This window comes from Camponotus floridanus, unplaced genomic scaffold, assembly GCF_003227725.1.
Source record: "Camponotus floridanus strain SB8 unplaced genomic scaffold, Cflo_v7.5 scaffold40, whole genome shotgun sequence".
NCBI lineage: Eukaryota > Metazoa > Arthropoda > Insecta > Hymenoptera > Formicidae > Camponotus > Camponotus floridanus.
The window spans coordinates 961,770-976,044 of NW_020229548.1; the positions used below are offsets into that span (position 1 = coordinate 961,770).

At 36.8% G+C, this 14,275-nt stretch overlaps 1 protein-coding gene across 1 annotated transcript in view; it reads right to left on the reverse strand.

The window, feature by feature from the left end:
- LOC105254105 overlaps positions 1–14,275 on the reverse strand; it is a 279,413-nt gene that overhangs the window by 216,675 nt on the left and 48,463 nt on the right. Inside the window, exon 2 of the mRNA XM_020028387.2 lies at positions 1,385–1,459. The gene's annotated coding sequence lies outside the window, so the exon portion shown is untranslated. The remainder of the gene's footprint in view (positions 1–1,384; positions 1,460–14,275) is intronic.

Here is a 14,275-nt window from a genome sequence, read left to right on the forward strand (position 1 = left end):
CCGCGAACAATGTTCTCGCAACAAGTGTGCGTCTGTGTAAAAAAATCCGATTACGGGCCGTAATACGGAAACGGCCGGTATAATCGTCGCGGCCGAAAAATTTTTCGGACCGGCCCGCGGCGAGCCGCCGTAACCGAATTTCGCCGGTTCTCGTTCCGACATGCAGCTTCCGCGCCTCTCATCGATATTCTATTAATATTTCAATATTCTCGGCCAGCTGCCTCAGGCACGAGACAATATCCACGGCAAGTATGCATCTGTCGGTTCGTGACAGTCGGCGAGCGAGGAACCACCATCGTGCGCAATAAGAATAAGACGACCCGGTGTATCTTACAGCCGGCAACTTTTCCCTCCCCGATCGCGTCGATCAAAAGTGCGGTCCTAATTTCGACAAAGGATAACGTCTGGCGCGTCGATGGCAATTTATCTCGCATTTCGCATTTTTTATTATATTTTTTTTTTAAAGACGAAATTTTAATCGCTGATGAGAATGCGAACGAATAATATAAATTGATCCTCCTCTCGGTTGATTGAAAATGAAGAGGCAACGGTGCTACTTGTGTAGTTTTATTGTAGTGCATCTAAAAGAGTCAAAATGCGTTCCCGTGCATTCCTTTCTCGCGCGTAAACGGAAAATCGATACACATTCGGGAATGGAATCCACATCCTTCATGTGTGTGCGTGAATACATGTGTGGAAAATGTAAAAAAGAATTTGTTCAAAGATATGTGAATATAGATATTTTTAGTTTTATGCGTACTCCGTTTATTGCTAGATACAAGTGAAAACGCGTTCTACTTCGCGTTTTTTTTATTCTCGCACAAATGGAAAGCAGGGTGACTTTAAAATAGATCTCCATTTTCAGATCGGAAACTGAAAACAGGTCTCTGAGAACGTCTTGCGTCTTTCTTCTCGGACGGAAACCGCAAAATAGAGTTTGCGATGTCAGCGCGCGTGAAAAATGTAACAAATAATACCTTCAAAAACGAGATGATGCTATTCGCATTTTGCGAGGTAGACTATGATTTTTATATGTCGGTTTCATCGGCGTGATAATATCGCCAGATGTGTTTTAAGGCGAGCCAGGGTGCATTTTGCATAACTTTATTACGTTTATTATGAACTCTCTTCACTAACTGCATAATAGTTTCAGTGAAACATAAACGCAATTGGAGTACTCTAAAATTGAAAAGCCAATCATGATGCACAAGTTTGCCTTACTGTAACAATGACAATCGATCCAATTAAAACTTAAGTACAATTCTAATTTCGAGTTGAAGCGACGTAATTAAAGTTTATACATTATGCCCCGCATTCTCTCGCTGCTCATAACGTGTAGCATGCAAATTGCACGTTTACTATTACACTCTATTATTATAAATACCTGTTTCCCAACGCACCAATTTGCACCGTGAATTCGATCGATTGGACGTAACTTCCTTTCGCGACCGGCTTTACACTGAAACAAAGAAAATGACATCCCAATTAATATTTTGTAAATATTTATACAAGACTGTATATATGTAAATATATGTATATATATATGTATGTATGTATGTAAAGAAATTAATTTAACTTCAAGTAGTAAAGCTTGCTTATTTTTCCCTTTAATTTATACTCTTTTAATTCTCATTCACATTCAACTCTCTTTTATATGTCGATACAACATAGTTTTGTCCATTCGACTACTTAAGGATTAAAATCGAATGAATGCATTTTGAATGACTGCGAACACTTTATTCCACTGAGGCGTTCTTCTTCATAATGCTACTCCCTATTCGATGCTAACAAGGCGTAAGCAACCGAATGAACTAGTTTCATTGAGAGTTACTTGAAAAATTATAATACAATCATAATTGACTAAGTTACTCGCTTGCTGAATAAGTCGCTCTAACATAAGTCTCAAAATAAAAAAAATCTTTGCTTTAAATTTTTCATTAAAAATCGGAAAATCGGACGATGTTATATGTTATTAATTTATCGCAATTGTCCGATGCTTTGAGTTCATCTTTCCCTCTATGATCTTTTAATCATGTCAATGACAATGCGTACAATTTACATACGTATTTTATTACTAAAATACACTGAGAAAAATCGTTTGATTGTACCAACAAGACGTATATGATTGAAGGCATTTTGGTTAAATCAAACAAGAATTTCTAGTTATCATGATAAGACTTGATTTTTTATAACTAGAACATTTAATAGATTTTACTATAAGGACTTGGTTAGTATTTTCTGCTTGAATCTATAAAATTTCTTGTTGCATTAACTTCTTTGCTTGCTTCTTAACTTAACTCGTATTCAATATTTGCCATGAAATATATATAAAGAACTAGTATTAACGTTAAATCCAAAGTATTTTTTTTTCTTACGAGCAGTAGTGCCAGAAAGAGGACGCTAGTTCTCTGATTGTGTGTGTGTTTGAGCTGCATCCTCTTCTTGCATCACTGTTTATCAGTTGAATTTCTAACAAACTGAATTTAAAATAATTTATTCAATAATCTGAATTGAATTTATCTTGTTGGAATTCAGAATATTAAACAGTCTTTTGAGATTAGATGGAAAAAATTTTAGACGACTTGGTGCTGGCGAGTTTATTATTAACCAGAAAATTTGGTAAATTTAACAGGAAGAAATTAATCAGATTCGTCAAGTAATTCCTACAAGAATTCTGGTTCGTCCATTTTCCAACAGACATACTGGTTAAATCTACCAGAATTCTAATTAATGCAACCAGATTTTTTTCTCAGTGTCGCAATTATTCGATGCTTTGAGTTCATCTTTCTCTCTACGATTTTTTAATCAATAATAAAATTAACATATTTATGTATTTTATTACTAAAATAGAAACGATTTTGAAATATTGTCGCCTGTTCCTCGAAAAGTCAACACCTGATGTAAAGGTCAGCACAATAATTGAGATACCTATCTAATCAGCTGATAAGAGAGTGAGTCCACTAATAAACCTATGTACTTCCAAATAAAGCAAGACGTATTGGTTAAGACTTAAGTTAGTCGCTGGCAATGGAGTTATTATCACTCGTCGGAGACACGCGACGTACAGATTAACCGTAACAGAGCAACGATAAAGGAACATTCGTATCTCGCGAGAACGTGCTTATGCTCCGTAATTACCCGCGAGAGTAATCGCAATCAACGCCTCTCGCACAAGATCGACATTACAGTTCAACAACTCGACTCTCGACGTTTCTCTATTGTCCTGCCGTCTAATGCGTTCCCTCCTCCCCCTCTCGAAAACATAATACGTAGTAGTCGCGTTGCATAGATAAGGGATGCGAGACGCGAAATCACTTGCACGAACAACGAATACTCGGCGCAATCATCGTCGGAAAGTGAATTATCTCGGAACGGAATATCACGGGTATCGATCGCAAAATACGAGTACAGGTCCCTCGCGATCGAATAGGTACACTAATTAGACGATAGGACGTTACTCGAGAAGCAAAAGCGCTTCTAACGAGCGGTGGTGACCGCGATACGCCGATTGTGGAAACGATCGGCTAACAAGATCGCTTTCGGAGAACACACACTCAAAATTAATCGTTGAACCGGATTATTAACGAGCGAAGTAACGACACTGTTGAGAGATTGACTATGTATGACAGCCGCAGAAGCCTCCGAATTCGTACCGATTTAAAAAATTGTATTATACATCATCAAAATGTATTAAATTTGATTTCCCTTAAAAAAGAATAAAATTTTTTTTAATAAGATATAGAACTTTACAAAAGATCTTTTATATATAAAATATAAGAGTGATCCCAAAATAATATAATATTGTATACATTAGTCATAATATTAATTATATAATTATATATATTTTATAAAAAAATTTAAATATTTCGAGAAATTAATAAAAAAGTTTTATATATTTATTTTTATTTATTTATTTATTCATTCATTTATTTCTCGAATTATATTTCAAAACGAAACCAATCATTGAACAAATTATTAATAATAAATAAGAATCTTCAAACTTCTGTCCCTATACTTTGCATTGTTTTTCTAGGATTAAAACAACAAAAGTCATGTCTATTTGTGTAATATCGAGACAAAATAATATTTAAAACGATATTTGAAATCTTAATAGTGAACGGGTGGACTGGGAGAATAGGGAGCCACCCTTTGATAGTAATAATGAGCGTCGCGTGGCGAAAGGGTGCCGGGTACGTTGGCCCTTTTGGGTGTCCGGAGTGCCGTTATTAATGGAGAACGAAATAAATTTCGGCGCGCGCGGCTCGGCTTATTATAATCCTCGCTGTATATATTGTGCTTGCTCCGCCTCAACCCTTTGCACCGATTCGCGTCGTCCCACCCCGGTACTTTCACCTTTCTATGCGCCCTGTGCCGCATGACACGGCGGATTATCGTGCGCCGTGTCGAGATCGTCGAATTATTCCACGGTTGACAACGCCCTTTTTAAGTCCGACGAGAATGCTCACTTCTCACGCACGTGAAAACGTCACCCTATCTATTTAACGCGATGTTGCAAAACTACTCCTCGCGAAAAACGAGAAAAATTCCGATTAGCGCATTGAAAATAATTACGCACACATTTTTCGAGATATACAATACTTAAAAATTTCAACGTATACAGTATGTACATAATACAATAATATAATGATTGTTATAGATTTATGTATCGTGTCTTAGAATTTATGATGATTATAATATAAATTTTTGAAGGAATTTTCAATGAATTCAATAGAGAGTTAATCGTGTGATTTATAAAAAGAGACAGAAAAAGAAAGAGTTACTTGATTAAGTCGGTCAAATAAATCTACAGATGTAAAGAAATGCTGGTGACAAATATGCAATTTCGTAGGATCGCAATTCCCGAATCGGACGTATTTTCTTAAGATCAATAGTCCACCCTTTCCTGTCCTTTACAAGAAAATGTATCGCGCTCCAATCCATTAATTTAGTTCCCACTCGCGACCACAGACGAGATCGTGCGGTTGCACCAAGAGTCATGGCTCAAGCCGGAAACTCGAACGTCGAACAAAGTTGCCCGCGAGAGACCGCAATACTCTTGCCACAATGCCAATCCGATACAATATTTACTCGGATCTGGTCCAAAGGTGACTTCACGAAATAGTTGCATATTTTACGGGCGAAAACAGAGATACAGCGCGTGATTCAGATTTATATCTTACGATAGAAATTTATACCATTGCGCGAATCGAAATTTATTGTTTCAATTGAGTTATAAAAGATTGAACCTTTTCGTACATGACGAATCCTTTTATTAATTATTCCCTATTTTACTGATATGTTAATTGAAATCGAAAACAGATAAAGCGAAGCTGTATCCAGTAACATACGTAATTGATGACGTTCAATTCGACTCATTAAATTCAATAAATCCCGACTAATTTTTACCATATTTATATTGACACGTTAAATCTCGAGATTTCAACATCTCGCTGCTAGAATGATTCTGACACTTGCAGGAAGATTTCCAGGCGTCTAATCTTTGCGTTTTCGATTAATGTTTCATTAAGTTCTGTTGATCTTACGTCGGCAGCTTCCGATCCACAACGTCGAAGTACCTTGTTTCCCTTGAAAGATCGTCATTCCAACGTTCTACCCCGCGATTCTCTCCGAGTGTTTATGTAGGAGGGCGAAGTCGAAGGGAGATGCAGGATCGAAGACGGCTGGGTGGTATGCCGAGGTGCTTTAAGCCGGCAGCTTCGCGTGAAATTCAAAGTCAAGAAATCCTGCCTGAGATGCGAACTCGAGTTCATGGAATTAACCGATATGTTGCTGGTGCCGAACTTAATGCATTTAATACCTTTTTATCACTTTGACAAAATTAATCATTACTCTATTAAAAATAAAAATATCTCGTGCTCTTGTTCAAACTAATATTTATTAATTTATCTTTATCTTTTTATTCCTGTCTCTCTCTCTCTCTTCCTAATATATTAAGATAAGTAGAGATAATAAATTCAAGATTGCAATAATAATTTTCTTAAATCCAATCAATCTTTAAGGAATACACATTCCCGCGTTGGTTTATTAATTTCACTAATCCTTTATATACGACATAAAAGTGTTATAAAAATATAACACTATTTCAAATATTTCAAATATTTATGAAAAAAAGATTTTTTTTGTATATATTATAAAATTTTGGTTTAATTAGTGAAAAAATGATTCCTATACGAAAAATTATATATCAAGTGAAAGAAAGAAATCTTTTAAGAAATTAAAGAAACCTTCATTATACAGGGTCCCAAAACTCATAATTAATCTTTCAAAGACATATTTCTGGGGTCATTTGAAGACGATTTTTCCTCAGCGAAAATGTCGATGAAGGCCATCATTTTTTGCATGTTCCCGATTTTTGTCATCATATATCTTTGCAATTAAGCCTTAAATTAAAACTCAACTAAAGTAAACTCTATTTAAAATTAATCGAAGAATGTGGTTTTGTTAATATTTTATTTCTACAAAGCTTAGTTTACGAAAAACCCCTTATTTCCAATCACTTATAATTCGAAAATTATTAGTGCCTCGACATTTTCGTTGAGGAAAAATTGTCTTCAGATGATCCCAGGAATCTGTCTTTGAAAGATTGATTATGAGTTTTGGGACACCCTGTACATATATGTATACAATATATTGCACATAAAATTTATAAGTTATCGCAAGGAAGAAACTTGCTTTACTACTCTTCGCGAGCAGCTAAGCATGTATATGTTTAATTTCCATTATAGAAATCGCGAGAATAGCAAAGCGAGAAGCTGCGCCCCGCGAGACATCGAATGGTCCAGGCAACAAGGGGGGGAAGCAAGACGGTCTCGAACCGCAGGTGCAACCATCCGACGCCGAGCACAGAACGCACATGAACACATGCCTCCCCTTCCTCTCCCCCCCCTCTCTCTCTCTCTCTCTCTCTCGTCGCTGTCTCGGGCAACACCGAGAATCTCCCACGGGATAAAACCAAACCCGCTCCGGTTCCATCCTCCCATATACGCGGTCGCGGTTCCTCCGCTCCGTCTGGACCGAACCGTTTATCCCGCCGAACTTTCAGCCTCACCGAGTCTACAGTACGTCCAACCAGCTCCCAACTCCTGGCGTCCCCTCCCCTCCGCATCCGGCAATTCCCGACCACCACTTGGAGCAGACACCCCCCCGGTATCCACGACCAAACGCCCGGGGCTTCGAGCTTCCTGAATATTTTATTTACTCGTCGCCCCGCTTCTTCCTCTTCGCCTCCTCCAGCTTCGTTGCACCGCCTTTCTCTCTGTCCCTTCATCCCGCACGTTTCCTTTCCCTTTTCCCTGTCTCTCGACTCTATCCGAACATCGATGCTCCTCTTGCCCTCGGTAGTTCTACCGTCGATTCTTTTCCTCCTCGATTACCCTGGTCTTTTTATCCTTCATCGTCCTATCGCCCACTATCGCCTCTTTTTATCCTTAATCGCGCGAATTTATCTTGGTTAGAAGGTCTCCTACAACAGCAACCGCTCGCTCTCGTTCTCATTCAGCTTTTTTCATGCAGAGCCACACGTAATAAGCGTACCTGCTCAAATACACGCGTTTATATGCGTGGTGTGCAATTACGGTGCATAAAATTCGTATACTGCGCTGCATAACGATTCCACGTCTCGCGATCGTCTTTCCGATTTTCGCCAACTGATTTTTGCCGAATAGACGCGATAATATTCCTCTTTTATGACCGCACGAGAAGCCAATAGATGCCTTTAATTATTCGCGTTATACCCAGAGCGTTGCAATTTTCTCGGGTTTATTTCCGAACTTTTCTCGTCGGAGATTGTATAATAGTAACAGCTGAAATTGCCAATTTCATTCACTGAGTCGTCGTCTATATACGATTCGTAAAATCACGGAAACTTGTCGAAAAGAAACAAGTTAATCCCGCTCGGATTTAATGATTACTATGGGATACTAATTTTAAAACAATCTAAATCGAGTCCGAAATTATTCTAATCGATTAATAATTGCACATCGTGACGTTATTAACTTACATCTACAAAAATAAATATACGCCCATAATTATTCTTTTTTATATTTGATTGCATAAATTATATATATTCCGACTGTTAGATTTAGTTTAATTGAAACAATTTCATTGAATATGTTTTAGCCCGTTGGGACTCAACTTGCCAAGTTCCATCAATTTTCAATCATGTAATTGGAACACTATCGATTCCCCTATTCTAAAATAACCGCTATTCTTGTTAGATAACTTGACTTCGAGCGGTTGCGGTTCAGAGCGTTCGACGTCTCAGACAAGCCGTTGCATGCATATATATATATATATATATATATATATATATATATATATATATAGAGAGAGAGAGAGAGAGAGAGAGAGAGAGAGAGAGAGAAAGAGAGAGGGTGTTAGGGCAATTTCTTCCCAAAAAAAGCTCTTGTAGTTTACTTCGAGAGGTAGTTTACTTTTCAAAACATTATAATAAAGTAATTTTTCATCGAGTACTTTTCGAGTTATGAGGCTTGAAATAATTTCTTAATTTTTTTACATAAATTTTAAAATATCTAGTAAAATATTCATTCAAAAAAATATGTAATTGTTAATTGCAAATTACATATTTTTTCTTCGAAACAATTATGTGTTTTCTTCACACCAATTGATTCCTCTCATTATTTTGTACACAAAAGTATAGGTAAAATAATCGAAAAATGAATATTTTACTAGATATTTTATGGTTTATGTAAAATTAAGAGATTATTTCAAGCCTCATACCTCGAAAAGTACTTGATAAAAAAAATACTTTATTACAGTGTTTTGAAAAGCTCTCGAGGCAAGCTACAAGAGCTTTTTTCGAGAAGAGATTGCCCTGTATATATATATATATATATATATATATATATATATATATATATATACAGAGTGTCCCAGTTATCTTCCGTCATCTTTCAAAGACAGATTCCTGGGATCATTTGAGGACGATTTTTCCTCAGCGAAAATGTCAATAAAGGCCATCATTTTTTGCATGTTCCCGATTTTTGTCATCATATATCTTTGCAATTAAGTTTTAAATTAAAACTCAACTAAAGTAAACTCTATTTAAAATTAATCGAAGAATGTGGTTTTGTTAATATTTTATTTCTACAAAGCTTAGTTTACGAAAAACCCCTTATTTCCAATCACTTATAATTCGAAAATTATTAGTGCCTCGACATTTTCGTTGAGGAAAAATCGTCTTCAGATGATCCCAGGAATCTGTCTTTGAAAGATGATAATTGAAAGATAATTGGGACATCCTGTATATATATATATATATATATATATATTCTTTCGCGAATTCCCCCGTTACAGCCGAAGCGGAAGCGGATAATCAAATATCCGCGAGAACCGGCCGGAACCGGTTACCGCGCGAAACAAATTTCCCGCGATCGCGCACATAACTTCTCATTGAATGTTATAACTTCATTAAAACGAGCGAGGGAGTGGATATACGACGGCGCGAGCGAAATGAGATTATGCAGGATGCATCGTCCCTTCGGTTTCGGACTTCTTCGTTAATTTTACATCGAGGTTCCGCGTGCGTCGTATATGAGTACAGCGGACCCGAAATACGATAATGTGTGCCACGGTGTGTACGTGTGTGATACGCGTGTGTACCGAGACCTAATCCGCGACGAGGATGGCCGGTGATTTCATAGGGAATTAATCGATCGGGAAGGGTAAATTCGTGTGCCGGTATTAAAGGATTCCCCCATGGTTGCTGATAATTCGATTGTACTCCTGTACATACACGCGTACAAAGGACAGGTACATGCGTACACACACGTGTACACATTTATATATATATATATATATACATGTGTGAACACACGGACGTTGTTCCGAAACGCAGCCGACCAGAACGAATGAAATCCGGAATAAATTCCTAGTTACAAGCGCGCGAGCAAAAATAAAATCCACTCGTGGCGTACCGTCGGCGTCGGCATGCCCGTCGTAAATTTCATGCCGTCGTGGATGCACCTCTGTTACAAGATATACATAATCCAGGCTCGTTCCATTGTCAATGCTGCCGGGCTGGCGGTTATGTATATATGTATGTACGAATTACATTTCTCTCGCGCTAGCTCGCGAAAAGAAGACAATGCTTTATTTTTAACTAGGAACGCCGACTTGCGCTTCGTACTCGTGTCCATTTTTAACAAGTCGTTTCACCTGCTATTGCTGCAGAAACCGTCTGCGGACTGTCCCGAATTTCTCGGTGATATCATTAAATGAAGAGAGAGAGAACACACAAAAAAAAATCTGTCACTTCAAACAGCCAAAATGATAGAAATTGGTTACTTTATTTAAAACTTCATTCGAAACTTCATAAAATTCAGCAGCAACGTCTAAAGAAAAAGAGGTGCTTGTAAAAAGAATGGAGAGAGATTGAGCCTCAAAGAAAATTTAATATGCATCGCGTAGAGAGTTCACCGTTTAAGTTAAATAATAAGTCGGTGTGCGCTTGCACCTCTACGCATTGTGTACTTAAAATAAAACAGATACACACTTTAGCGAAAAGAGAAGGAGAGGAGTAAAAGTAAAATAAATAAATAAATAAATAATATTTCTGTTTGATATGGAAACAAACATTTTACTTTACACAGATAAATCGCTGGAAAAAAATGCGGAAGAGGTATTGTCGGAAAAGAAGCACGTCACGTTTAAACAGCACGAAATGTCAATAGAACGCGTTACCAAGATTGCGTAGCCTTCGCGTAAGAAGCCATTACTCGTCGTGTTTAACATCCGAGGGAAAGCGCCTGCCTCAATTAGGGGGACAGACCGTAAAACCCTTCCCACGCCGGAAATCAGCTCCGATCCTTATCCGCTTTGTAGCCCGGGTGCCAAGAAAGCGCGCGCAGCACGATAATTGCTTTTCTGCCCGTGGCACAACGAAAATATTGTTGCTGCTGGCGGCGAGACGCGGAGCTGATGGCATAAATTTAGCAGAAAAAATAGAAAGAGTAATCGCCTTATCACACATGCACACACACACACACACGCACACACATACGCTGGAGTTTCGCGACATCTCTCCAATCCCGGCGAGCTTAAAAGCGGGGGAGGAATTTCGTAGCCATTGCGGATCTTCGAATGCGTAAACCATATCTGTTAATCTACCGCGAACGATTTCGAGATTTAGTCGAAATTATATGTTTCTCATAAAGACATTTTCGTTCAACGATCTCATGAAATCGATCTTATGAAATTAATAAAAGAAATCTCTATATTTTTATTACCTCTAACATTTTTTATTCTCCCGTCATTTATTTCCCCCCTTGCCATGCGATATATTTAAATATAAGAATAAATTAAGGCACAAAAAATATCGTATTTTTTTCTTTTTTTAAATAGATTTTTCGCATATTACGATTTAAAAAAATTGCATCTCGCATATTGCATGGCGCATCGGAAATATGACAAAAATGCAGAGTTATAAAACGATAATGATTTAACTAACGAAGACGAATATTCATAAAGAAGACATGAGAAAAAGGAAGGCAAATGGATGTGTGTAGCACGAGTAACGTATGTAATGGAAGCACAAAAGTAAATTACTACGCAAATGCTAATCAACGCAGTACACTCGTAGAAAAGAAGAGAAAAAAGGGTACAATGATTATTTTTCCCGTGGACCACGTTACTACGAAAGAATAATGTTCGCGCGCAAAAAGAAATGGCGGCAATCCCGGAAAATGTAGAATGGTTTTTTGGCAAATCTTTCCTAACCAACTGCTAATTTACATCATAATTAACAATTCATGTTATATATAATATATATCCGAATTAAAATATCTATATATAATATACATAATATTCAAATAATAATTTATCTCAGGAATTTACTATTATCTTACGTGATAATTTATTAATAAATGTTTTCTAATTAAAAAAAGAAAAAAAGAACGATATACAAAATTTTGATATAAAGTTTCATCATGAAACTTATTTATTTTATTTTTATTTTATTCTTATTAAGTAGAAGAAAGAAATATGATTTTACTTGAGAAGCTAATATACTGACAAAATCTACCTGAGACGCGAAAAGACAAGATACGGAATAATGTTTGCCGGGAAAGAAAAGGCCGAACACTCTCTAAATAATAATGATAATAATAATAATAATAGTAATAACCCGGATATAATCGCGGGAAACATTTCCGGCGACATCGAGGCCAGGCGGAAGAAGTGGTAATAATAGCCGACGAATAATTTGCACTCCGGATGCTAATAAGCGTCGTGCGCGCTGGGAAAAACGGAGTCGAGAGCGAAAAAGAGAGAGAAAGAGAGAACAATCGAGTATTTCTCCCGCAACCCGACCGAAAAAAAGTAGTGTTCGCGTGGTTCCCGCCCCCTTTTGTCCCCCCAAAAAAAAAGAAAAAGGAAAAGAGGAGAACCGGGAGGGACGGTCCCCGGGGACAAGACCGAAGGCACTCGCTGCTAATAGGCTTAAGTTATTAAACGAGGGGAAAGAGGAGGGCGGAGAGGTCGACAGGTGTGAGTCCCGTGAACCGTCGCACGCTCTTTCGCAGTCGCGCCAACCGCGTTAAATAGAGAGATGCGCAAACCTTCTTTAAGGGCGAAAGCCGCCCTTTTATATCCGCGAAACTGCAAAATCATCGCGATTCGCGATTTAAGTCACGTCCGCGCTTCTCCAAGTTATCGGCGAACACGGACACCGACGACCAGCACCATCCGCGATAACGAGACACGTGCCCCGTACTAAACGCGAATTGCTGCGCATTCAACGCGTTCTTACGCGCTAAAACTTTCCGAGTGCATATAATCCGAGCGCTTAACACACTCGTTACCAAGTTTCGATATTGCGACTCGCAGCATTTATCATAATTTCAACATTTTTATTATTTTTTTTTTTTTTACAGAAAATTAGTTGTATAATTTGATATCAAGATATTAGTAGTATAATTTGATATCGCTTATAGCGATGCACACACGTTTTCTAAAAAATATCTGTGTAATGGGAAAAATGAGAAATAAGTTTTAAAAATTCTAACATGAAAAAACGGCCAAATATTTGTGCTGCGCAAATCAATAATATATAGATCGTGATTTCTATGCGTAATATTCTGTGCTAATTTTAAATTTCATATAAATTCTTTATCGATGCACTGAGAAAAATCGTTTGATTGTACCAACAAGACGTATATGATTGAAGGTATTTTGGTTAAATCAAACAAAAATTTCTAGTTATCATGATAAGACTCGAATTTTATAACTAGAACGTTTAATAGATTTTACTATAAAAATTTGGTTAGTATTTTCTGGTTGGATCTATAAAATTTCTTGTTACATTAATTTCTTTGCTTGCTTCTTAACTTAACTCGTATTCAATATTTGCCATCAAATGTATATAAAAAACTAGTAATAACATTAAATCCAAAGTATATTTTTTTTCTCTTACGTGCAGTAGTGCCAGAAAAGAGGACGCTAGCTCTCTGATTGTGTGTGTTTGAGCTGCATCCTCTTCTTGCATCACTGTTTATCAGTTGAATTTCTAACAAACTGAATTTAAAATAATTTATTCAATAATCTGGATTGAATTTATCCAATAATCTTGTTGGTATTCAGAATATTAAACAGATTTTTGAGATTAGATAAAAAAAATTTTAGACGACTTGGTGCTGGCGAGTTTAGTATTATTAACCAGAAAATTTGATAAATTTGACAGGAAGAAATTAATCAGATTCATCTGGTAATACAAAAATTCTGATTCGTTCATTTTCCAACAGATATACTGCTTGAATCTACCAGAATTCTAATTAATGCAACCAGATTTTTTTCTCAATGTGTCATGAAATATATATAAAGAACTAGTATTAACATTAAATCCAAAGTATTTTTTTTTTCTTACGAGCAGTAGTGCCAGAAAGAGGACGCTAGCTCTCTCATTGTGTGTTTGAGCTGCATCGTCTTCTTGCATCACTGTTTATCAGTTGAATTTCTAACAAACTGAATTTAAAATAATTTATTCAATAATCTGGATTGAATTTATCCAATAATCTTGTTGGTATTCAGAATATTAAACAGATTTTTGAAATTAGATAAAAAAAATTTTAGACGACTTGGTGCTGGCGAGTTTAGTATTATTAACCAGAAAATTTGGTAAATTTGACAGGAAGAAATTAATCAAATTCATCTGGTAATACAAGAATTCTGATTCGTTCATTTTCCAACAGATATACTGGTTGAATCTACCAGAATTCTAATTAATGCAACCAGATTTTTT